Source organism: Lygodium microphyllum, chromosome 6 (genome assembly GCF_053477565.2).
Source record: "Lygodium microphyllum isolate KBCC chromosome 6, Lygodium_microphyllum_v1.1.10, whole genome shotgun sequence".
NCBI lineage: Eukaryota > Viridiplantae > Streptophyta > Polypodiopsida > Schizaeales > Lygodiaceae > Lygodium > Lygodium microphyllum.
Window position 1 is genome coordinate 22,578,408 of NC_141140.1, and position 26,448 is coordinate 22,604,855.

Below are 26,448 nucleotides of genomic sequence, written 5' to 3' on the forward strand. Positions count from 1 at the left end.
AAGTTTTGGTAAAGTGGGATACAGATAAACGCACTTCTCCATTGCAATGGAGGCAAAAGGAATGTGGATGAGAGAGACATTTTCAGCTCAAATGGGATGCTTTGGAAAAGAATAATTTATGTGTCCTACAAATTAGATCATGCTGTGACAGAATGCCCCACTGTGCTGCATTCCCCTTCCCCCAAAATGCAATACCACTGCTGCTTAAGCACACAGCCAAATGCAAGTACCACAACACATAAGTGGTACTCACCAGCTGTCCAGCCCAATAGTGAAGGATCTTTAATTTTCTGAGAAGGTATATCCAAATTGGTTGATCTCTACTTTTCTGATCATGCTAGTCTTGTGGTCGTTCCACCTGGTCTGGCCCTTATATTGACAAAAAATCTTATCCTTCTTTACTCAGCCAAATTTAACACACACAAAAAAATCTCAATGGAGCTCTGGTATGCGCTAATTATGTATCTCTCTAATACTTACATGCTAGACTTGGACTTTAGTGATAGATAAACATTGCAGAGGTACAGGGATAGCCTGATTCTGACTGAGCTAAAGACTTAGATTCTCGGTGCTTGAATGGTGGCTATATGTTCTCTCCTATTTTCTTGGTCCAGTGTGACATGGGAGACAATTTCTGCTTAACCTGCAAAGGCCAAGCACTAGTGTTTCATCCTTGAACATCATGTATGGGCACCCATACCATTGGCCACTAGGGGTCCCTATGTGTGAAAGTCATGGATGGGCACCCATACCATTGACCACTAGGGTTCCCTATGTGTGAACGTGGTCAAGGCACCTTAGGGCTTGCTAAAGGGTCTTGTAGTGTGCTCTATGAATGTATTCAAGGAACTCTAGGCTTTGGGCATTAGGTTTTATAAATAGGACTTAGAGCTTAATGTTAGTTATCGCTACACCCTAGTGTATGTTAGTATATCTTAATGGCCTGGCTAATTGGCCAAGATCAGATGCCCTCGTATGCTTCCCATGTAGACATGCATCTGGACAACTGAGAGAAGACCCTTCCACAAGACCTACATAGAGACTCGGAGCAAGCACAATTACCTGTTAGGATTCTTACCTCTCATCCCAGATATAAGTCTTTTACCATCTTCCCCCATCCCATTGCACTAGCTGCAGCTCATGCCTACCTTCATTTCAGCATCACCTGCCGATATGATTCAACCCAACCATGGACATATTATTAGCAGTTTCCCAGGTATCATTCCACCGGAGACATGGCAATTGCCTACTTCGACCATCTTTATTGGGCCTTGCAAGACATGGATCCATACATGCCCTTGGAGGAGTTTGTGACATAGCTCACTTCCACACTCCATACCTCATCTACCATGTGTTTCCCTCACACTTGCCCTCCTCTCAACCCTTTGAACAAGAATATTCCACACAATGGCTAGTATGATGAACAATGCTGGGAAACTAATGCTCGCCTCTAGCAGGAAGCACAAGGGACCTATACACATGGCCAAGCACGCATGATCTTTCACCTCTTATTGTGGAGGAAGAAGAGGGCAAACTGGCCAAGTCAAAGCATGAGTTTTATTAGCTATTCTTGGGGCAAAAACAAGGTGACCTGGAAGGCATTTCAGGAGCCCAACTCCCATACCCCTATTACCTCTGTAGAGACATGGCACACATTACATATGGATCGCCTTCCACCTCTATAGCATAGCTTGGATTCCCTTTCTTAGGGCTTAATAGAGAGAAGCTCAATAGGATTATCAATATGGACATCATTTAAAAACATGCAACCACAAGTTAGTTGATGCATATCGAGGATCTGAGGATGAAGAAGATGGCTTTCTACTAGAAGCATCTTCCACATGTATCCCCAATGGTTTTGTAATGGGGACAAGATACATAGATGAATACTAATCCCATGGAGTATGGTACACCATTCATGTGTACCAATTATAGATAAGACTGATCACTGTGAAGCAGATTCCCTTCTCCCGAAGAGCTAGGTCTACTAGCTTTACCAAGTTGAGCCGGGGAATGAGAAGGCTATAAATATGCAAGTGCCCAATGTACTATGAGATCAGAGGGTGCCTCCACTGTCTGTTTTGAGAGGGATTGGGACCACAATCCAAGGTGATTGACTTTCTCTATTAGCATTGCGTTCAACTATTCCTTTTGGACCTGCTGTGCTTGAGCACGATCAAAAAGCAAGATGAGAGGTTTAGGAGGGGTGGTACTTATATGGGAGGAGCTTTATCGTATTGTGCAAGTCATAAGAAGGGATGAGGAGGCTTGCTACATGTGGATCCGGATACATACAGACAGCCCACATGACATATACATTGCAATATGCTACTTTGCCCCAGCATACTCCACCAATGCTATGAGGATATTGTGCATTACTCCAGCATAGGGGATGTTCTACTAGCTGGGGATTTTAATGCACACACAACATAGAGACAGGTACCTTCCTTCAAGAGCAAGGATCCTATGTATACAGAACTAGCATCATCAGAGATGGGACTCAACAAGACATTAAGGACACCATAAAGGTCACAAACTATAGCGACCACCTCTTGGCTCTAGGATGTGCACATGGACTGAATATTCTTAACAGACTAGCTAGATGGCCAAGATCCAATACTCACATATGCTTTCGACATGAGCATGCATCTAGATGGCCAAGAGGAGGCTCCTTTACTAGACCTACACAAAGGCTCAAAGCAAGTATAGTGGATTATCTACTAGGATCCTTACCTCTCATCACAAATATATACTCTTTTAGCATCGCCTCACATCCAATTGCAACAGCTGGAGATCATGCCTACCTTCATTTCAGAATCGCCTACTGATACAATTCGAACCCACCATGGAGGTACTCTCAACGATTCCCCATGTATCATTTTACCAAAGAGATAGCAAGTGCTTACTCTGACCACCCGCATTGGGCCTTGCAAGACATGGATCCATACATACCCTTGGAGGAGTTCACAACACAACTTACTTCCACACTCCATACGTTGGCAACCACATATTTGTTAGCCTGCTCTTATTTAGTCTCAGTTTGTCATCTCCTGGTTGTGAGCTCCTGTCAGAGTCTGACAGGAGACAGAGGAGCTCTGTCAGTGTGTTTTCAGTCTGCTTTAGTCAGCATGTAGCCCTGGGCATTTTACAGCCCAGTTCTGGGCTGTTTTTGGGGTGACTGCCCATTATTTTGGGCAGTCGGACCAGAACTGGCCAGTCGGACCAGATCTGGCCAGGTCGGCCAGTTTAGCTGGTCGGCCAGTTTTCTGGCTGGGGGCTATTTATAGCTGCCCCCCCAGTCAGTCCAGCATTTTATCTCATTCATGCTCTGCAGGTTCAGCACTGCTCCCTCTGTCTCCGTCTCCGGCATTGGTGCTGCCTCTGCTTCCAGTCTGTCCTGGTTCCCTCACTGACGCTCCGGGCTGCATGCAGGGACTGTTCTGTCCATTCCAGTGTATTCAGCATTCATCTCAGTCAGTGCAGACTTTCTTCCTTCATTCTCTGCTTCCTCTCTCCTCTCCTCTGTGTTCGTGTTCTTCTTTCGCTGCGCACTCTCACATGGTATCATCGCCTGATTGAGAGCACGGAGGACGAGAGAAATACCTTACTGCTGCTGTCCACAGTCCCACAACAGCCAGGCGATTCCTTCAGGAGGCTGCCAACAGGTCTATTCCAGCCAGGCGACTGCATCAGAAGGCTGTACAGCCTGCGTTTGCTGTACACAGGGGCTGCCACGTCATCTAGTGACGCAGCAACCCTGCGTTTGCTGCCAGGCGACCTCCTCTGCTGCAGGGCGACCCTCCTACAGCTTGCGTTTTGCTGTTTTGCAGGTCGCTTCTACCCTGGCTGCTCCTATCCTGCAGGCGACCTCTGTCTGGGCAAGTTCCCGGTGCTGGTGGTCTTGTTTCTGGTGTTCGCCATCAGATCTATTTGCGTTTTGCAGATCCAGGTGGCTGTAGGCACTTTCTGCCTGCATCTTGGTGGTTTGTGACCACACTGTTGGTCCTATTTCGTCAGCGGCACAACTTTCTTTGGTATTTTGCAGATTGGAAGATGTCTTACCAGTTTTCAGGCTTTGAAGACTCAGAGGATGAGCTTCTTTCTCATCATTCCTCTGAGCGGAGGCGGGACTATCGTGAAGTTCGACAACGGGATGACCCTCCTCGCACTCGTCCTTCTTCAGTCCATGCATCTCAGAGGGTTCCATCTACTGCAAAGGTTTCTTCAGTGAAGACTGCATCAACTGTGCGGATGCCTTCCTTGATTCCCTCTATCCAGGTGCCGATTCTCCCTTCCTTTCCGAAGGAAGACAAGTTGGATGGTTCCAACTATTCCCTATGGTCATGCAAGGTGGCTTGCATCCTTGATACCTTTGATCTGTGGGATCTTGTTTCTTCGCCCATCGACCGACCCCCCGTGGATTCGTCCGATGGCACCTCTATGGACCGTGCAGCCTTATGGGATAGGCTCAACTCTCGAGCCCGTTCCTTTCTTTTTAGGAGTCTCCATGATTCTGTTCTTGTACATGTTCACAGGTTAAAGACCGCGGCGGAAGTATGGACAAAGCTTGCATCTTTGTATCAGCACAAGACATTTGCCCACAAGATTTCCCTGGAGAAGAAGTTGCGGATGCTCAGTCTTGATGGTTCTTCTTCCATGAAGGAGCACATCACGAAGATGGAGGATATGCGAGGCGAGCTCACCTCTCTTGGTCGTCTGATATCGTCTGAGGATATGGCGATGATTCTGTTGACTCAGCTGCCATCACCCCGCTATGATGTCTTCTACACCAGCCTCATCACTACGAGAACCCGTGAGACTCTCCTATGGGAGGAGCTTTCCCCGCTTGTCTTGGAGCATGACGAGCGACTCAAAGAGGTGGGAGCCAGTGGCTCCACCAAGGCATTTACGGCTGCCACAGGTGGTGGCAAGAAGAAGAAACAAAAGAAGGAGAAGTCCAAGGACAAGAAGGAGCAAGATAAGAAGGATGCGAAGGAGAAGAAGCCCAAGTGTCCCCATTGTGGGAAGGGCACTCATCCCGAGGAGAAGTGTTGGCAGAAGTATCCCCATTTGAAGCCTAAGGAGAAGGACTCGAAGGCGGCCCCAGCCACAACAGAATCTGCGTTTGTGCATCTCTTTGTTGAGGAAGACACTGCCCTAACTTCTACCACTAAGGAGAAGCCTTGGCTCGTCGACAGTGGCGCATCTTCACATATGACCTTCCGTCAGGATTGGCTTCAGGATCTTCGATCCAGAGGGGGTACAGTCACCATTGGTGACAATTCTACAGTTCCTGTTCATGGAGTGGGGACTTTACCTATGTTTTCAGACCGGCGGTCTTCCTCCGCCAAAGTTCTCTATATGCCTGATTTGGGTTTTAACCTATTATCTGTACATGGTCTTACTCAGTTAGGTACCCGAGTCATTTTTACTCAGGATGCAGTCACAGTGGAGGATGCTTCTACAGGTGATGCTCTTTGGACAGGTACACAGGAGGGTGGGCTTTATACGCTCACAGCCTTGGCTGCGCGGACTTCCCATGAGCTTGGGCTGCTCTGGCATGCTCGGTATGGTCATTTGAACCTTGATTCTCTTCGCCGGGCTTCTAGGAGGAAGATGGTGGAGGGACTTCCTGATTTCCCTCCTCTTCACACTTTGTGCCCTAGCTGCTTGAGGGGCAAGCAGCACAGGCAGCCTCACCCGCAGGTTGCTTCTAGGAGGGCTACTTCACCGCTTGAGTTGGTTCATACCGACCTTTGCGGACCTATGGGCACGGCCTCCCTTGGGAAGGCCAAGTATTTGATGCTGATTGTGGACGACTTTAGTCGTTATGTGTGGCCTTATTTCTTGGAGTACAAGAGCGAGGCGTACTCCCGTTTCTGTGAGTGGCAGGTGTTTGTGGAGACCCAAACAACTTCCAAAGTCCGTGGTGTTCGAGCTGATCACGGTGGAGAGTTCACTTCTCACCTTTTCTCTCAGTTTTGCAGGGATCATGGTATTCGGGTGGAGTATTCTCATCCGAACACACCATCAGAGAATGGTGTGGTGGAGCGTGCAAATCGGACCATGATTGAGATGGCCCGATCTATGCTGGAGCATAGGAGTCTTCCTCATTTCCTTTGGGGTGAGGCGGTGGCTACAGCGGTGCATATACGCAACCGCTCTCCGACTTCGGCGTTACAGGACATGACTCCATATGAGGCTTTCTTTGGAAAGAAGCCTTCCGTGTCCCATTTTCGCATCTTTGGGTGCGATGCTTTTGTCCATGTGGACAAGAAGAAAAGGAAGACGAAGTTCGACTCTAAGTCGAGAAAGCTTATCTTCGTTGGTTATAGTACGACCACGAAGGGATATCGGCTCTACGACCCGACGACGCGGCAGGTTGAGGTGAGCAGGGATATGATCTTTGATGAGGCTTCAGCCTCTGAGGATCCGATTGATGGTTCTATTTCCGATGTTTCTTCATCATCGACGGACCCCCCCCACCTTCTCTCCCTTCACTTCCTTCCAGGATCACCCTTAGCACTCCCCCTATTCCTCCTCCTCCTTCGGCTTCCCTTTCTCCTTTGGTGGATGTGCCTTCGTCTACTACGAGCTCTTCTACCGCCTCTTCGGGATCTTCACGGGATATACAGCCTTCTTCAGATGCGGAGGATTTACCTTCACTCGGTGAGGGGGAGTCCCTCTCCGATTTGGGTGCTTTACAGGTTCCGGAGACCCCCCGGTCTCCCTCACAGAAGGAGTCTCTCAGGATTCCTTTATGGTATCGCCGGCTCATGCAGGATTCAAGTGTTACTCACTTTCCTGCTTCTTCTACAGGTCCTCGTCGATCAGCCCGTTTACAGGCCCAGCGGGACAGTTCACTATGTGTGAACTATGCTCTTATGTCACAGATTCTTCAGGATTCCGAGCCTTCCACTGTGGAGGAGGCTCTTGCACAGGATATTTGGAGGCAGGCTATGCAGGCCGAGCTCGACTCCATCGAGCGAAACCATACGTGGGAGCTTGTTCCGCGTACCGCGAAACGGAAGGTGATTGGTGTGAAATGGGTCTTTAAGACCAAATATCTTGCAGATGGCTCCTTGGACAAGCATAAAGCTAGGCTTGTTGCCAAGGGTTTTGCCCAGCGTGCAAGGTTGGATTACTTTGAGACTTTTGCTCCTACAGCTAGGATGTCCACCATCCGAGTGCTTTTGGCTCTTGCTGCTCATCACCGTTGGCCTGTCTATCAGATGGACGTCAAGTCTGCTTTTCTGAATGGCGTTCTTGAGGAGGAGATTTATGTTTCACAGCCTCCTGGTTTTCTTGTACAGGGGAAGGAGGATCATGTCTACAGGCTGCGGAAGGCTCTTTATGGCCTAAAGCAGGCTCCTCGTGCTTGGTACCAGCGGATTGACCGCTTCTTTCTACAGAGTGGCTTTGCGCGCTCCGGTTATGATCCCAACCTCTACTTACGGGTTGTGGATTCTCTTTCGGTGTTCCTCATCTTGTATGTGGATGATCTTATTATTACAGGAAGCGACACTCAGCAGGTGGAGCATACACGGTCCATTCTACAACAGGAGTTTGACATGACGGATCTAGGGATCCTTCACTTCTTTCTAGGTCTGGAGATCTATCAGATGGCACAGGGCATTTTTATCTCGCAGCACAGGTACATCTCCGAGCTTCTTTCGGAGTTTGATATGGCTGAGTGTCGGCCTATCTCATGCCCTATGGACCCTGAGTCCAAGCTTTTGACAGCTGGCGTTCCTCTTACCGATCCCACCCGTTACAGGTGCCTTGTCGGCTCTCTTATCTGGCTGCTTCACACTCGGCCGGATATCTCCTTTGTGGTGGCTTTATTGTCTTCCTTTATGCAGACTCCTACCCAGGATCACTGGCAGGCGGCCTTGCGGGTTCTTCGCTATTTGCAGGGGACTCGATCCTTTGGGATCATGTATGGAGATGGGATTACCCTTTCTGGATGGAGTGATTCTGATTGGGCAGGTGATGTGGATTCGCGACGATCCACTACAGGTTATGCTTTTACCCTTGGATCTGGTGCTGTCTCTTGGAGCAGCAAGAAGCAGCCTACTGTGGCACTTTCTTCTACAGAGGCTGAGTATCGGGCCCTATGTTCGACCGCTATGGAGGCAGTTTGGCTCCGTCGCTTACTCGCGGAGATTGGCTTTTCCCAGACCGGACCTACGGAGCTACGCGTAGATAACCAGAGTGCTCTTGCTCTGGCCAAGAACCCGGTGTTTCATGCTCGTACGAAGCACATTGAGGTTCAGTATCACTATGTTCGAGAGCGGATCGTGGATTCGGAGCTGGTGGTGGTCTATTGTCCTACGGCGGCCAATGCAGCTGATCTCTTTACGAAGCCTTTGCCTCAGGCTTCTTTGCTTCCTCACATGCGGTTCTTGGGTCTTCAGACTCTCCCAGGAGTTGAGAGGGGGTGTTAGCCTGCTCTTATTTAGTCTCAGTCTGTCATCTCCTGGTTGTGAGCTCCTGTCAGAGTCTGACAGGAGACAGAGGAGCTCTGTCAGTGTGTTTTCAGTCTGCTTTAGTCAGCATGTAGCCCTGGGCATTTTACAGCCCAGTTCTGGGCTGTTTTTGGGGTGACTGCCCATTATTTTGGGCAGTCGGACCAGTTCTGGTCAGTCGGACCAGAACTGGCCAGTCGGACCAGATCTGGCCAGGTCGGCCAGTTTTCTGGCTGGGGGCTATTTATAGCTGCCCCCCCAGTCAGTCCAGCATTTTATCTCATTCATGCTCTGCAGGTTCAGCACTGCTCCCTCTGTCTCCGTCTCCGGCATTGGTGCTGCCTCTGCTTCCAGTCTGTCCTGGTTCCCTCACTGACGCTCCGGGCTGCGTGCAGGGACTGTTCTGTCCATTCCAGTGTATTCAGCATTCATCTCAGTCAGTGCAGACTTTCTTCCTTCATTCTCTGCTTCCTCTCTCCTCTCCTCTGTGTTCGTGTTCTTCTTTCGCTGCGCACTCTCACAATATTTCCCTCATGGTCACCCTCCTCTCGCCCCTTCAAGGTAAGAATGTCACATAGAATGGTTGGTACAATGAGGAATGCCAAGAAATCCATGCTCCCCTCTAGCAAGAGGAAGCATGAGGGACCTACACACATGGCCAAACACACAAATCTTTCACTACCTAGTGTAGCAGAAGGAAAAGGCATACCTTGCCAATGTAGAGCATGAATTTTATCAGCTCTTCTTTGGGCAGAACAACAAGGTGGCACATAAGGCATTTCACAAGTACAAAGCCCATAACCCTATTACCTCTCCAAAGACATGGCACACATATGCTACCTCACTCTACGAGGTGCCTAGACAACCTTCTCTCTCGCAACCTCCACCTTCTTCAGCACAGCTATAGTCCAAGACTCCATAACGGTTGAGCACACAACCATGATGGACACCTAGCACATCACCTCTCATATGCCAAAGATGTGTTGTTGCCACTCCTAGCCCCAGCTATTCAATCGGACCCATTGTGAAGGCTTTGGCCTTATGCTAGCCAAGCTTTATAGACCAATATTGAGCATATGGAGAGGCATGGTTTAGAAAAGGGTATTTTACACTCAAGCATATCATCGCACTTCAACCTATCATTGAGGAGGGCAGAGCACATGGAGAATGATCTATCGTTGCTTTGTGGACTTTGGAGTGAGCAAGGTTGCCCCCTTTCACCGACTCTCTTCAAGCTATACATCGATGAGATGTCAGTCTACATTGATATTTTGGGAGGAGGTAGACCTAACCTTGGGGGAGGATTGATACCTCTACTATTGTATGCAGGTGATATCGTGCTTATCTTAGGCACCCTAGATGATATATTGGGAGGAGTTGGACCTAGCCTTGGGGGAGGATTGATACCTCTGCTATTGTATGCAAGTGATATCTTGCTTATTTCAAACACCCTAGATGGGTTGCAGCACCACCTAGACGCACTACATACCTTTCGTCGGCAGAAAGACCTCACAATGAACCTTGCAAAGAAGGTTATGTTGGTTAACACCTCCACCCACTGGATCAGATGATCACCATTTCAGTTTACATGTGGTGGGGAGATATATAGCAGGTCTAGAGATACATCTATCTAGGGATTACTTTCACAAGGCCAAGATTCATATTAGGAGAGTAGCCAAGGATAGATTGACTCAAGGCTATGCAACATTAGGAGCCAAGGAGAACCAATGCGTGCATATATAATTCCATGAACCTTAGACAAAGCTCTAGCTCTTTGATACACTATTTACACCAGCACTCTTTTATGGAGCTCCTACTTGGCGATTGAGCCTCTACCATAGGAGGAGAGCTATAGTAGAGCAAACACTACCAAATGGTGATCAAATGATCACCATTTCAATTTTCATGTGGTGGGGAGATATATAGCAGGTCTAGAGATACATCATTCTAGGGCTTACTTTCACAAGGCCAAGATTCATATTAGGAGAGCAGCCAAGGATAGATTTACTCAAGGCTATGCAACATTACGAGCCAAGGAGAACCAATGCGTGCATACACAATTCCATGAACCTGTCACAACTCTATAGAAACAGAATTGGTATCCTTTTTCATTAATTTGTCTATATAATGATTTATTAAATTTGTTTCCTTTGCACTAATTAGATATAAAGAAAAGTGCATTGGAGCTGGCCACTGATGAGTGGTCACAGGTTATGGTGGACCCACGCGGTGGGTTAGAGAAAAGATAGTTCACACTTCCACCTATATGGCCCGATTGGGCGCCTGTGACCAAAACTCACGCATATCAAGGTTAGACTCGCACACAGAAAGGATCGATGCCTTGAAATGTGGGCTAGATCCGCTAGAACAGACAGTTACAATCAACAAGATGGCATGATCATGAAATGCTTGTGCAATGTGCATCTGTGGGCTGAAAGCTTGAAATGCACATTTCTTTGCATAGGAAAGTCACATGAAGATTCTGATACCGTTTTTGCGATGTACACAGAAAAAGCTTTCATATGACACCCATATTGGGGCGTCCCTAAATTTTAGGAGGTCCCTAAATTTTAGGAGCCTCGAATTAGCCTAAAAATGCTAGTCCTAAAAAAATAGGGATATCATTCTAAAAATAGTAAATTCTGTACTCTGACTGTGCTTACTAAATTTGGTTATTTCTATTCTTGACAGTATTCAGCCCAAAAAGGAAGGCCATAGAGAAGAGACACTTTCTATTCTTGGCAATATTCAGTCCAAAAAGGAAGGCCATAGAGAAGAGACAAGTGTCAAGACACTTGTCACACAAGTTTCCAAGAGTCCCACCATTTGTCACATCTTATGACATGTGGCTAAACACTTGTCTTGTGCTACTCCACTTTCCCCTTTTGTACTAGCTCTTCCCTCTCCTATAAATAAGAGCTCGTTTTTCTTCATTCAGCATCATTTTTCTTTGCTGTAAACTCATGTACAGCACCCACAGATAGCCAGAAACTGGCCCCATCCATCCCCATCATCATCCCCCACTTCTCCATTATCAAATTCCTCCATATTCCCTCTTCTATCACTGCTGTTTTACAGGACAACAAGCCTGTAAATTCATTACAGCACCTCCTTCTCGAGCTCTTTCTTCCATTTTAGCAACAAGAAGCAAGCCCTATCCATGTACTGCTGATCAACGATGGAGAAAGGCTGATTTCCCCTCTTTCTTCTCTCATACTGTAAAGAAATCAGTTCTTATCATTGCATAATAGATAATGCATGTGTGTTTGTACATCTTTGCATGATCTTGTGAAAGTGAGAATTACTTCTCCTCACTCTCAGGTTGATTATAATTGAGCTCTTCCCTAAGGGACCTGGGTTGAGCAGAAATACATTCCTTCGGGGGGGGAGGGGGGGGGGGGGGTTTGCCCATCTTCAACCCTCAATTTTGTCTCGATTACTTTTACATTTTCATGGCTGTAATTTTGTGAGTAATTTTCATTTTCAGCTTTAAGTGTTCATTCTCTTTTATATTAAATCTCGAAAACAAGCGAATATCATAATTGTTAAGCATACTACGTTGTCCGGGGCGTTTACAGTGATACCAGAGCTTTGGCTCGGTCCTCACCCCAACACTGGTAGTGCTTACAATTATAAGATTGTTTGTTTTCAGCCCTTGCATTGAGTGCTTGAGGTCCTTTATTCGCATGATACAAAGCCAATTTCTTCCTGTTCATTTCAAAAGAGATGTAAAAATGGAATGGGATCGGCTTTGGCAAAGGAAAAATGAGTCACTTGGTGACTATACCAAGAGATTTTGGGAGCTACTTTTGAAGGTCCAACATTTCAAAAAGATCAGCAGTTCGAAAAAGCTTAGGAAGTTTCAAGGAGGTTTGCATTTTAAACTTCGCACTGCTCTTAATCATTATCATTGTTCTGGTCTCAGGGAACTCATTGACGTTGCTGAGACATGGAAAATGGAGCACAATGGCAACAAATCATTCCAAAAGAATGATAAGAGAGTAGCTGATGATGAGGAGTATTCAGCCCCAAATGAAGGACAAAAATAGCGGCAAAAGCAGCCATCAAATCAAAAGAAGATGAAGCCCTATGCACCTCCTAATGCTCCTCAATTTCGCTCCAATCTATACCCACAAGCAAAGCAACTTTCCGAAGAAGAAAAGCAGCGCTTCATGAAAGAAGGGAAGTGCTTTAAATGTGGACAAACAGGCCACATAGCGAAACAATGTCCAAACAAAGGACAAAGCAAGGTTTCTGACAACAAGCCTAAGTCGCCAGTGAAAATCAATGCTATCAGTGATGTAGTTGCAAACACAACTCACACTCCAGAGATGCGCAAATTATTAAAAGCTTGGGGACAATTGCAAGGTAAGCAAGCACTATTCTTGATAGATCTTGGGGCAAATGAAAATGTCATTTCCTTGCAATTAGCTAAAGAGCTTGGATTAAAGAATGAAGAGATGGACACTCCGGCAGAAGTTCGCCAAGCTTTAAATGCCGATGAAGGTGACACAATGAAGACTGTGACACCCTACATTGGCAAGCTCAAGTTTCAAATTCAAGGCTACACTGACGAAGATACCTTCTGTATCGAAGACCTTGATGGCTGCGATGTGATTCTTGGCATGCCCTGGAATCATAGAGTAGATTCAACCATCTTCTCTCAGAAAAAGAAGGTAGAACTCACCAACAAAGGCAAGAAGTACGAGATCCAAGCTAGAGTTTCTGGAAACACCATACCTATGGTAAGCCATATGCAAGTCTCTAGAGCAATTAAGGATTGTGTTCAATGTTGTTTGCTTTATGTCACTGATGTAAAAGATAATATGAATGCTGAAAACCAAGAGCGACTTCAGCTCTTGGAAAAGTATAAAGATTGTTTTTCGGAAGATCTTCCTTATCAGCTTCCCCCAAAAAGGCCAGACCATCATAAAAAAGATGTACACAAAACTGCTTTCCGCACTTCATACGGTCTTTATGAATTCTTGGTGGTTCCTTTTGGATTAACCAATGCACCAGCCACCTTTAATCGAATGATGGAGCGCATCTTTAGAGAGCATCGACAATATGTAGGTACTTTCTTTGATGATATTCTTGTCTTTAGCAAGAATGAAGAGGAGCATCATCAGCACTTGGAGATTATTCTACAATTACTTCAACAAAATCAACTCTTGGTAAATGGTAAAAAGAGTGAATTTTTCATGCATAAAATAAATTACCTTGGGCATGTCATCTCTTCTGAAGGGATTCAGATGGATCCTGAAAAGATCAAGATAATCCAAGAATGGCCTCATCTTCATAATGTACATGAGGCGCGATCGTTTCTTGGCTTATGCTCTTATTACCGCTGCTTCATCAAGCATTTTGCACATATGGCTTCTCCACTTCATGACCTTATAAAGAAGAAGACCTCTTTCCAATGGAAGGAAAAAGAGAAGGCAGCCTTCACAAGGCTGAAAACAGCTCTTACTTCTGGACCTGTTCTTATCATTCCAGATTTGGTAAAACGATTTGTGGTGGAAGCAGATGCTTGCAATGATTGTATTGGTGTAGTGCTAAATCAAGAAGGCCATGCCGTAGCCTTTGAAAGCCGCCGTCTAAATGATATGGAGAAAAGGTATGACATTTATGAAAAGGAGCTCTTAGCAGTGGTTCATGCTTTGAAGATATGGAAACATTATCTTTTAGGCAATGAATTCCTTATTAAAACTGATCATCAGAGCTTGAAGTATTTCAAGACTCAAAAGCATTTGCAAGAGAAACATGCAAGATGGGAAAATTTCTTGTCTATGTTTCATTTTCAAATTATATACACTCCAGGGAAACAAAATGTAGTTGCTGATGCACTTTCTAGAGTGCCTCGCATTGCAACTATTACAGTGGCTCATCATGAAGATTTTCAAATGATGAAGAATATTTATGATGAAGATACTGATTTTGCAGCAATTTGGTCAAATTTACGGCAAGGAGGTTCTCATCCAGATTATTCCATCAAAGACGGTTACCTTCTCATGAACAATCACCTTTGTGTCACTCTTCCTGTCCGACAAAAGGTGCTTAAAGAAAGTCATGAACCCCCTTATGCAGGGCATAGAGGGAGGGCAGCCACTCTAAGTGCAATTGAGTGCTACTTTTATTAGCCAACATTACGAAGAGATACACATAACTTCATTGAGGCTTGTCTAGTATGCCAAAAATCCAAGTATGATAGGCAGAAGACTCCAGGATTGTTGCAACCTCTTCCAGTGCCCAAAGATTCATGGGAATCTGTCACAATGGATTTCATCTTAGGTATTCCAAGAACACCTCAAGGTCATGATATGATTTGGGTCATAATTGATCGATTCAGCAAGCAATCACATTTTATTCCATGTCATAAAACATTGAAATCCGCATAAGCTGCAAGACTTTTCATTCAACATATCTTCAAATTACATGGTATGCCTTCTGAGATCATTTCAAATACAGACTCTAAATTCACAAGTAACTTCTGGTGTGCTTTATTTAAGAATTTGGGAACCACTTTAAAGTTCTCCTCAGCTTTTCATCCTCAAATTAACGGCTAAACAGAGGTGATGAATCTCACTCTTTTGGATATGTTGAAAGCTTATGTTAGTAAACATAAGTCACAATGGGAGAAATATCTTTCATTATTTGAGTTTGCTTACAACAATACAGTGCACGCATCTACAGGGAAAGCTCCAAATGAAATAGTACAGCGTAAAGTGATTCCTCCTCCAATTATTCGCACTAAAGATAAGATTTTTGCTGCTGATGAGTTTGCTTAAGATTTAAAAACAACAATGCATCAAGTTCGAGCCGCTATCAAAGTTGCCCAAGAGCGACAAAAGAAGCAAGCAGATAAACAAATAAGACCTTTGGCTTTTGAAAAAGGTCAATATGTCTTGCTAAAGTTTGATAAAAGCAGGCTCAAACAAGGTTCCGGTCAAAATTCATATTTTCCAAAGCTCTCCAGTAAATACTTTGGACCCTTCAAAGTGATTGAGAAAATAAATGAAGTTTCTTATCGACTTGAATTTCCTGCTCATTGAAAAATACACAATGCTTTTCATGTAAGTTTTGCTAAAACCTTACATAGGACCAGAACCAAAGGAACCCATTTCTAAAGATCCCCCAGAAGTTGAAGAAACAGAGCAACTCTTGAAACCTGAACAGATTTTGTTTCACAAGGATCGAACCACGAGAAGTGGCCTTGTGACACGAAAATTCTTACTAAAATTCAAGAATCTACCCACCACAGATGCACAGTGGGTAGATGAAAAATTCATGAAGGATTACCCAGACATTCTTCAACCATATCAAGAAGCTTTTCAGCTGAGGACAGCTGAATAAAAGCTAGAGGACTGTCACAACTCTATAGAAACAGAATTTGTATCCTTTTTCATTAATTTGTCTATATAATGATTTATTAAATTTGTTTCCTTTGCACTAATTAGATATAAAGAAAAGTGCATTGGAGCTGGCCACTGATGAGTGGTCACAGGTTATGGTGGACCCACGCGGTGGGTTAGAGAAAAGATAGTTCACACTTCCACCTATATGGCGTGATTGGGCGCCTGTGACCAAAACTCACGCATATCAGGGTTAGACTCGCACACAGAAATGATCGATGCCTTGAAGTGTGGGCTAGATCCGCCAAAACAGACAGTTACAATCAACAAGATGGCATGATCATGAAATACTTGTACAATGTGCATCTGTGGGATGAAAGCTTGAAATGCACATTTCTTTACATAGGAAAGTCACATAAAGATTCTGATACCGTTTTTGCGATGTACACGGAAAAAGCTTTCATATGACACCCATATTGGGAGGTCCCTAAATTTTAGGAGGTCCCTAAATTTTAGGAGCCTCGAATTAGCCTAAAAATGCTAGTCCTAAAAAAATAGGGATGTCATTCTAAAAGTAGTAAATTCTGTACTCTGACTGTGCTTACTAAATTTAGTCGTTTCTATTCTTGACAGTATTCAGCCCAAAAAGGAAGGCCATAGAGAAGAGACAAGTGTCAAGACACTTGTCACACAAGTTTCCAAAAGTCCCACCATTTGTCACATCTCATGACATGGGGCTGGACACTTGTCTTGTGCTACTCCACTTTCCTCTTTTGTACTAGCTCTTCTCTCTCCTATAAATAAGAGCTCGTTTTTCTTCATTCAGCATCATTTTTCTTTGCTGTAAACTCATATACAGCACCCACAGATAGCCAGAAACTGGCCCCATCCATCCCCATCATCATCCCCCACTTCTCCATTATCAAATTCCTCCATATTCCCTCTTCTATCACTGCTGTTTTACAGGACAACAAGCCTGTAAATTCATTACAGCACCTCCTTCTCGCGCTCTTTCTTCCATTTTAGCAACAAGAAGCAAGCCCTATCCATGTACTGCTGATCAACGATGGAGAAAGGCTGATTTCCCCTCTTTCTTCTCTCATACTGTAAAGAAATCAGTTCTTATCATTGCATAATAGATAATGCATGTGTGTTTGTACATCTTTGCATGATCTTGTGAGAGTGAGAATTACTTCTCCTCACTCTCAGGTTGATTGTAATTGAGCTCTTCCCTAAGGGACTTGGGTTGAGCAGAAATACATTCCTTCGGGGGAGGGGGGGTTTTTGCCCATCTTCAACCCTCAATCTTGTCTCAATTACTTTTACATTTTCATGGCTGTAATTTTGTGAGTAATTTTCATTTTCAGCTTTAAGTGTTCATTCTCTTTTATATTAAATCTCGAAAACAAGCGAATATCATAATTGTTAAGCATACTACGTTGTTCGGGGCGTTTACAGAACCTTAGACAAAGCTCTAGCTCTTTGATACACTGCTTACACCAGAACTCTTTTATGGAGCTCCTACTTGGCAATTGAGCCTCTACCATAGGAGAGCTATAGTAGAGCAATCATTACCAAATGGAGGGGAGGTTTATGATGGATGGGAGCAAATGGAGAGGACTCTAGTGTTGATGATCTCCAAAATCATCAAGAGTAAGTTCTTAGTGCCACATGAGATAGTCAAAGCAGAGATGGCAGCACCACCTATTGTGGCTAAGACCCTTTTCCAAACAATCAAATTAGCCACTATGGAGAAAATTCTCTTCTCCTAGAGAGTCAAATCACCAGCTTAGCATGCTTGAACCGAAGATTGAGGAGCACTACATAAGTAGGGGCCAGGTGTACTATGAGATTAGAGGGTGCTTCCACTGTCTATGTTGAGAAAGAAAGATCATATTCACATCCTTGTGAAGCCAAAATTGGCCTATAGAACTAATCAGATACATCCATTGTTACAACCCACTTTGGGTGTCTTGCCATATAGACAAAAGGAAAATAAAAAGTAGGATAAAATGTTAGTATTGTGCTCTTATGACTCGTAAGACTATTACTATAGGTAGCAAATATCATTAGATGTGTTAAGAAGATAGCTATAATCTTTCATAGATTCATTTCTTCTAAGGTGGGGTATACAAGTCTCTAAGATTGCTTTTCCTCCTCTGTACACTGTCTTTGTAACAAAGCAGGTGCTCTCTGTGATCTAGAGGCAAGGTATTAGCAGTTCTTTGTCTCTCCTTATCTGCGCACCTTATTTTTATGTGCTAGGGCTTCTTTCGCAATCGGATGCAGGAACATTTTGGCATATCCTAATTATGACTTTAGGGCTTTCGCGTATTGTCCCTTCCTTTTCCTGTCCACCCTATGATTAGCTTTTTTGGGCGCAATCCCAAGAGTGTACAGGATCCCCCAATTCCAGAACTCCATATCTTTTGCATCGGGCCGTAAGGCTTCTGCTCTACATCGGAGGAGCGTTCGAAAAACGAAAAGAAACAATTGTCATTCTTCCTTGCCTCTAACTTTAGCCGATTTTACTAGGCAATTCTTTAGTTGGAGTGGAGTCAGCTCATCTACACACCATACCTTCATCCCTTGGAGAGAAACTTAGACCACTATCCAAGGTAATGGATTTCCCAATTCAGCACTCCGTTCGACCCTTTCTCTTGGAGTTGCACCAACATAGAGACCACCTTTTACACTCTCGAGGCAAGCACCTTGGGAATTCATAGCAACACACACTAACTCCTTCGGAGTTGTAGATACACATGATACATGGAGCCTCCTCCCGAGATCGAGCACGGGAATATCCTTATGGTTCTCGGCACCACACAAAGTTCGACATTCCTCCTATGCATTGCATGTTTTCATCATCTTTGTACTAGGGCACTTGGGCAAGTGAACAATTTCCCCACGAGGGACACTGTCCAAGTGGCACCTACTGCATGAGCATTCTTAAACATGTAGCATTGCATCTCCACCTCACTCTTCTCTTGTTCCCCTTTTTGGGCCTGAGAAGGGGTGTTGAGAAACCCTTCACCCATAGTTTGCATTTTTGCGTTTCTGCATTTTGCATTTAGGATTTGCGTTTAGGGTTTGCAGCCCCAAAAAGGGGCGCCATCCTAGACTGACTATGCCTATTTATAGGCCACTCTCTCATTCATTCCTCAAGGCTGATTCATTCAATCTGTCACCTCTTCTCTCCAACCTCTCCACTACCCTCACACCCCTTCAAGAGGACATTGTGGTTCATGGTTCGTGGCTATCTTCATTATCTTCCTTGTGCTACGGCACCCTTGTTCCCTTGTATCACATTCACTCCATGATTTAGATCTTCATCATTCCATTCATCAGAGTTTCTTCTCTCTTCTCTTCTCTTCTCCATGCTTGCCGAGTTCACTCCGTGTTCCTCCCCGCAAACCCTACTGTCTCGCTAGTACGTCATCTTTTGACACCCAGTAGTCTAGTCATCTGTTGATAAAGAAGCCATGGATACCAATGTGCCTTGCTAAAGAAGGAAGAGGTCAGCCACCATGAACCACGAACCGCAATCTCCGCGTCAAGGGGTGTGAGGGCAGAGTGAAGCACGAACCGCAATGTCCGTCTCAAGGGGTGGAAGGGCAGTGGAAGGGCTGGAAGTGAGCTGCTAGTGAAAGGAGAATGCGACCAGTAGTAAGAGGTTGCAACCAGTAGAAAAACGCAGGTGAGGAGAGAGAAAGACTAAAAACGTAGGCTACAGGAGAGAGAAAGATTTAAAAAGCAGGAAAAACCAGCAGTAGCAGTCAATATGCTGAAATCAGCTCCGAACAGTGTGTGGTGTTGAGCTAAAACATGCATTACTTGCTGATGAGCCTCTTAAACAGCCCCAAAACACACAAAAAAATGCTCTTTTAGAGCAAAACCCTAAAACGAGGAGCGGTTCGAGAGAGTTCAGTGGAAACCCTACTTTTTGGGGCGCCCTTCCACATCTATAAATAGACAGGCTGCCCCGCATTCAACCTCATTCCGTCTGTGCAGATTTCTCACTCCACGTGCAGATTTCAACCATCAACCTTCTCCCACTTGGCTGTCCAGCCCTCAAGACTGCTGCCACTCCATCCGTGTTTGCTCATGCTGCTAGCGCTTTCATCCATGCTGATGTCAGCTGCTGGCGACGTCATCATCTGCTACAATGTGATCATCCAACCATTGCCAACCACATCAGACACTGTTTCAGCCTGCTGTTTACAGCAGACTGCACAGTTTTCAGCCTCCGATCGGTGGTACATTGCTGCATTTACCAGTTTCTAGCCTCCAAACCGCTGCGTTTGGTGGCCAGCCTGCTGCCATTCACTATTCAGCACCCCTACACTCCGACTGGTGGTCACAGACTTGGGATATGTCTCTGATGGATGTCACACTCCGACATTGCTCTACCCTTGAGCACACTGTACACTCTTACATTCATTTACAGCACTCATTCACTTCAGAGTTGTGTTCTCTCTCTCCCTTCTTCTGTTTGTGTTTGAGTTGTGTTTGAGTTGTGTTTGAGTTTTGAGTTTTGCGTTTAGGGTTTGAGTTTTTGAGTTTGGCGTTTAGGGTTTTTTTGCCATCTATGTCTGTATCTGTCTCTTTGTGTTTCTGTCGTGGTCGTACACTCTGTGTGTCCTTAGTGCAAACCCTAGCAGTTTTCTTCACATGGTATCAGAGCCGGTGCTCTTGTAAAGAGTATCCTGTGGATATTGTGGAGAGCTAGTCTTTGTGCGAGGCACACAATATGACTCGTAACCGAATCACAATGTCCCAAACACCTTCTTCTCCAATTCCTATGATGTCTTATCAGGCTTCTCCATTATTGGAGGCCCTAAGACGGCATTATGGACTTGGTGAGGAGGACGACACTCCACCTTCACCAAATTTCACTAACATGACAGAGGAGGACTTTGAGGAGTACTGTTGCAACAAGTACGGCGATGTTTACACCCCTCCTACCAATTTTGTACCACATTCGGATCAATTCGTGAGATTGGCCACCTCTCCGATCATGGAGGACATAGGGCATTCGGAACGTCTGGCGATCCATCTTCATCATCTCAGCCAGGTCCAATGTCAGGTTTTCTTCTCATAGCATGATTCAATGCATCATCTCTGTGTTCTTCTTATCTTTCTGAGTTTCTCTTCTCTCTCAGTGTTTGCCGTACACACTCTATGTTACTTGGAACCAGCCTTCCTTCCATGGATGGGTGGTAAATCCCTGATTACAACTTAATTACAGCAGCAAACAATAAACACAAATCTGAAAATACAAATTTACCTACTAATCTTGGTCAATGCACACCCGATTGGCCCCAAAATGGCGCCCCTTTTGGTATTTCTTTAGCTTTATTGAAGAAGAAGTTGATTTAAAATGGGATTCTCTTGATCCCCTTCGCAATCCAAACTCCCCTTGCTGTCCAAAGTGACTCTTCAATCTGCTTTGCCCCTTGATTTGGGCATTTAATTGGCCTTCACCCGCTTCATAGACGATGGAAATGCCCCAAATTCAATGGTTGTCTAGTCCTCCACCTGAATTTAGCTGAAATTCACCTTCAACCCTAAAAAATCCAAGTCTTGGAGCTTCCAATTTCTCGCACGCTTCCGGAGGTTGTTGCTAAGCCCTAATTTCTACTATAAATTAGGGTTTACAGAAGAGAATTTTGCAATTTCTCAATCTCCAAGGGTCCAAATGCTGAGAACTTTGGAGCAAGGCTGTGAAGTGGCTGGGAGATGAGAGAGAAAATTCAAAGTTTTGTCATGAAGAATGACTGAAAATCAGTAAAATGCAGCTGCTGCCCTGCCACAATAGCATTAAATAATGTCAGCTACAGCCAAGACATCCAAATCAGCTATCACCTTGTACCTGGATGCAATCGCCCAGCTATGGGGATCCAAATCTACAATTGCCTCCTCAAAACTCACTTGTGGCTGGCTGCAATGGCTGAATATAGACTGGCCATGGTTGCTCACAGCTCTCCCACATTTTCTACAGCAAGAATGATCTCATTTTTCCTCTTCATCAACCTTTTACTAACCTGTATGGGCAAGTTTGCGAAGTGGCAGCCTTCCCAAATGGTTTTTCCAACATTATCCATCATTGAATATTTATTTTCAGTTTTTAACTACTAAAAATTAATCTAATAACCATTTCAGTGCCAAAAAAAAAAATCTGACTAGTCAATAATTAAATTGGCTAGGCATCTTCCACTCCCGAGTCTCTCTGCCCTATCTTTGACCATTAGATCAACATTAGGTACCACTAAACACCATATCTCTAGTGTCACCAACTGACACTAATGGCCAAATGAATGACCTAGGCTAACAATTGACACCAGATACCACCAAGTACTTGTGCAACATAACTTATAGCAACTTTTGCCTTTGACATCCCATGATTTTCTCAGGTCCCGTGCTCGTAAATTTACTCTAATCCAGTTACACCTCACATATGCAACATTTACTTAATCATGTGATTAAAAATTAATCCACATGTTAAGTGAGGTTTCAAAAATACATGTCCTCATGACATTACTCCCCGCAACCCTATTGTCTCTCTACATTGTCGCTTATTTTGACATGGTATTAGCGCATACCTGTTATTTTTGACATTGGAGTGCTCAAGCAAAGTATTTGCTCTCAAAGAAACTGCTAAAAACAATTTCGAGTATGGATATCCATAAAACTGCAATAAATGACTGTACATATGTAGATGAATGACCAAAGGAGTAAGCTCCCACTGCTAGGAATATCCAGGTAACTATCGAGGTATCTAATACAACTAGTAGTGCAAGGCAAAGAATAAACCACCAAGTATCAAAGACTCTCAAGATATCCAAGGTGTCATATAGATGCATACAGCAATGCGTATCACGCATGTACCATTGACAACCCACTAACAATAATAGGTATAAGATATCCAAGCTCAAAAGCAAATCAGCCCACAATCAAGAATCTTTGCAATGAACATTGTATGCATAAACCAAGAGAGTATTAAAAGTCTCCCACTGACCCAAGCTCTGCAATATAAGTACAAATAGCTCCCACTAGAAGCAAATCCGGAATGCCCAAGAGCACAACAAAGCTCAATACATCAAGTACATAGCATCAAGGTGCCCAAAGACATGAATCGATACATTCGAGAGTACATACCGACAATAGGCCTTCAATCCACAAGTGAAGAATCACTAGATCAATGAACCACTATCAAAATGCATTCAACTGAGCTCAAATGCGAAGCTCAAAGCTCACTATAAGCATATCCAGAGCCCTGGCATATGCATCAATGGCAAGTATCAATACATACATGTAGAATCCCTGGAGCACTTATAGGCATGTAATACATAGGCCTCCACAGTGCATGCTTGCTGTCTAAACTTTGCTACAGTAAAGAAAACTTCAAATGTCAAACTATTTGAGCTCTAAATAATCCAAGAGGATTGCCCAAGCATCAAACCAATATCTGGGCATCAAAATACCATCTCATAAGCATCACATAAGCATTATGAAACTCAATGTATGCTGTCCACATGGTATTACAAAAGACTTGTACCAAACTATGAGACAATGGCTAAGCAAGAACTCTTCCAACGGAGCTCAAGTTCAAGCTTCCAATGTCGGGAGCAATGCCAAAGAGTAGGAGCAGTACCCAAGAGCAAGAGCACAAGCTACAAAATGCATTGGCTGATTTGGGCCTTTCTTTAGTAGCTTCTCACCTCAATGATAATTGAGCAAAGCTAGGAAAAATGTCAGGAACAAGCCTTGTTGAAAAGGGAAGTCAATACATACCTTGAGAGTGAAGGGTTGGGGCAGCCATGAAAGCTTAAAGTGAAGCTCTCTTCTCGGGCTGAACCAAAGACTGATGACGATCCTCAAATGTCTGCTCTGATACCAATTGAAAGGTGGAGTGGAAGTGGAAGCATGAGCAAAAGCAAGAGGGAAGCAATGAAGGTTGAAGCAAAGAGAGAGAGACCAATGAGCATAAACTCCAATAGTCACAATGTAAGACCTGCCTTCCCTTATTCGATTGTCATAGAAAGAATAAAGAATAAAGTGACAATGATAGGCGGCCGCCACCTACAATGTATAGGTGTGTAGGCGGTAAGTACAAGTAAATGTAAGCGGCTAAGCACACGTGGCCTTTAATCTCCAACAAAAATTTCCAGTCGACATAACTAAAACATCAGACTCATAAAGAATCCAATACTGCAGCCAAAAACCCATAGAATGCATTTCTCATAAGCATATCCAAACTATAGAAGGCCAATAAAAGAAATGCTCCACTACGCTAACTATAGAATCGATCCCTCTATGCCTTGCATAAGCAAGAGCATGACTCTCAGTGATCACTTTAGGCCTCAATTGCTTTGTGACAAACAACCATCCATGCATCATCAAAAAACCATCCCTAAGCACAAAGTGCTCATGCCTCTCGCCATTGCAAAGCTAATCATATGCATTCGAAAAGTACGCAACACCAACATATTAATCTTTCATGGTAGCGTGATTTGTTTCTCAATAAATGTTCGACCTCATTACGTTATCACATGGCATTCAAAGACAAACATTACGTCTAGCTTTCCAATATAGAAGATGAAATTACACAAAGGGTGCATTGGCACCTTTGGGCTTTAAGGAATGCAATAGTCAATTTACTATGACTATCCATTTGGATAATGGGGATCAAAAGTATTTGCCAATAAACAAGAAATGGGCATTGACAGATGTAAGAGAAGCCCTTCAAATTTTATCTACATCCATGCATATGAGATCCCAATTAAGGATTAATAACAAATTGATTAAAGAAGAGCAAAAAAGACTATAAACGTGATGAGCTTCACCGACAATGGATTGGAAAATTTTCGAAGGCCTAAGGCTCCCGGTATTGTCAATTTTTCATGTGCTCTTTTAGTCCTTCAATTGATTGGAACCTTGGATTGAGACACTTGGAGTTCTACCTAACTAAACTCACAACTTATAAATGTATTGAGTTGCATGAAAATTTCCTTGTTATATTATGAGAGACATAAAATTCTCATTACTTGACTCGCAATATTCATAAGGACCTTTGAGAGTATAAAAGCTATTTACATGCCTCAAAAATTCGACAAAGATATAAGATTCTCATAACTTAATTCACAATCCACAAGGATATTCGAGAGGAAAAAACAATAATAAAATAATAAAATCAATGAGATTGTATTGATTTTTCTTATATAAAAGTCATGATATATACACATAAGGTCTTATTTTATAATTCTTTGCTCGAAAATCTCTTGTTAGGGTCCTTGGAGATCTCCCAATCTCTACCTACTTGTTTGTGTCCTCTTAGGAGTCTTTCTAAGGGATGTTGGGGATTTTGTCTCCTTTTGTGGCTCTTCCTTGGGCTCTCTTTTGGGGCTTTTGTCTTTGGATTTTTTCACTATTGTTCGTTTCTCTCTTGAATCTTAACTTCTAGATCCTTAGAGCTCTTTTTCATTCTTCTTCCTCTTCTTCTTCTTCTTCTTGCCTATTTTCACCTTTGCACCCTCCTTTTGACTTCCTTAGATCACGCAACACGTGCATAGAATCTAAAGTTATCTTTTCTTTCAACTTTTCAAACACTAAAATTTCCAATGTTGTCCACTTAAAAGATACACCCTTCTTTTACAAAGCATGCACTTGAGATGCAATTTCTACAAAATTTTGTACATACTTCCAATAATAGAACCCAAAACTGCAAATCTCATGTACATTCCTCAAATGTGGCCATGAATGTATTGTCTCAACCTTTGTAGAGTCCATACAAATACAATCTGCCAAGACTATGTATCCCAAAAAGTACCTTAGGACTGAAGCCCAGAGTAGTGGCATTGGTGGACCAATCAGAGAACCCCTCATGTGTAGTAGGAACAAACTCTACTACCATGTGAGTGATGGATCTACCTTGACAGGGGTAGAGAATGTCCCCCTCTCGACTATGGAGGTGGGGCTGAAGTGCACTCACCTGAGGCTCTCCAGGCCCTAGGTGGGGAAAAGGGTCTAGTCTTGGCCCTTAGGTGGACTACTTCCCTTGGCCTTTGATCAATATTCCTTGTCAAAATGGCCAACTTGGCAATGTTGGCAGTACCTCTTTTTTTTTTGGGAACATTTTGTCAACTGATTTAATTATTGGAGGGGAGTTACTTTGCTCCTCACTATCCAACTTTGTCTTGGTATTGTTCTCTCCACTACCTTACTTCACCTTCTTGGAAGTCGAGGTCCCTCTAAACATGAAAATTGGGGTTTCTTATGAAATTGATCGAACAAAGAGCGTAACGCAATAGTAGCTAGCACTAAAACTCATAGAAGGTGAATAACTAGGGCTATGAGATAATTTGCTAGATAAAATTGAAGTATTTGTTTGGCAGTTGTTCATAAACGAAGTGACTTGATCATCATCTAAATTGAGTAAGCTAGTCGTGGAGAATTCAGTGAGCAATCATCGATACTCAACCAACTTGGCAGTCAAATCATCCCTCTCAGTGATTTTGACCTATTGGAGCTCATGGTCAAAGTTGATACATCGGGTACAATTGCGAGCCGCATAGTAGTCACCTAGATGTGCCCATGCTTACATGTAAGATCAAAGTAATGGAGTTGGA

The 26,448-nt window shown here is 43.9% G+C and overlaps 1 protein-coding gene across 2 annotated transcripts in view; it reads right to left on the bottom strand.

Moving 5' to 3' along the window:
• Window positions 1-26,448, bottom strand: part of LOC148034374 (protein REVEILLE 8-like) — a 61,611-nt gene that overhangs the window by 18,753 nt on the left and 16,410 nt on the right. The window lies entirely within an intron of this gene.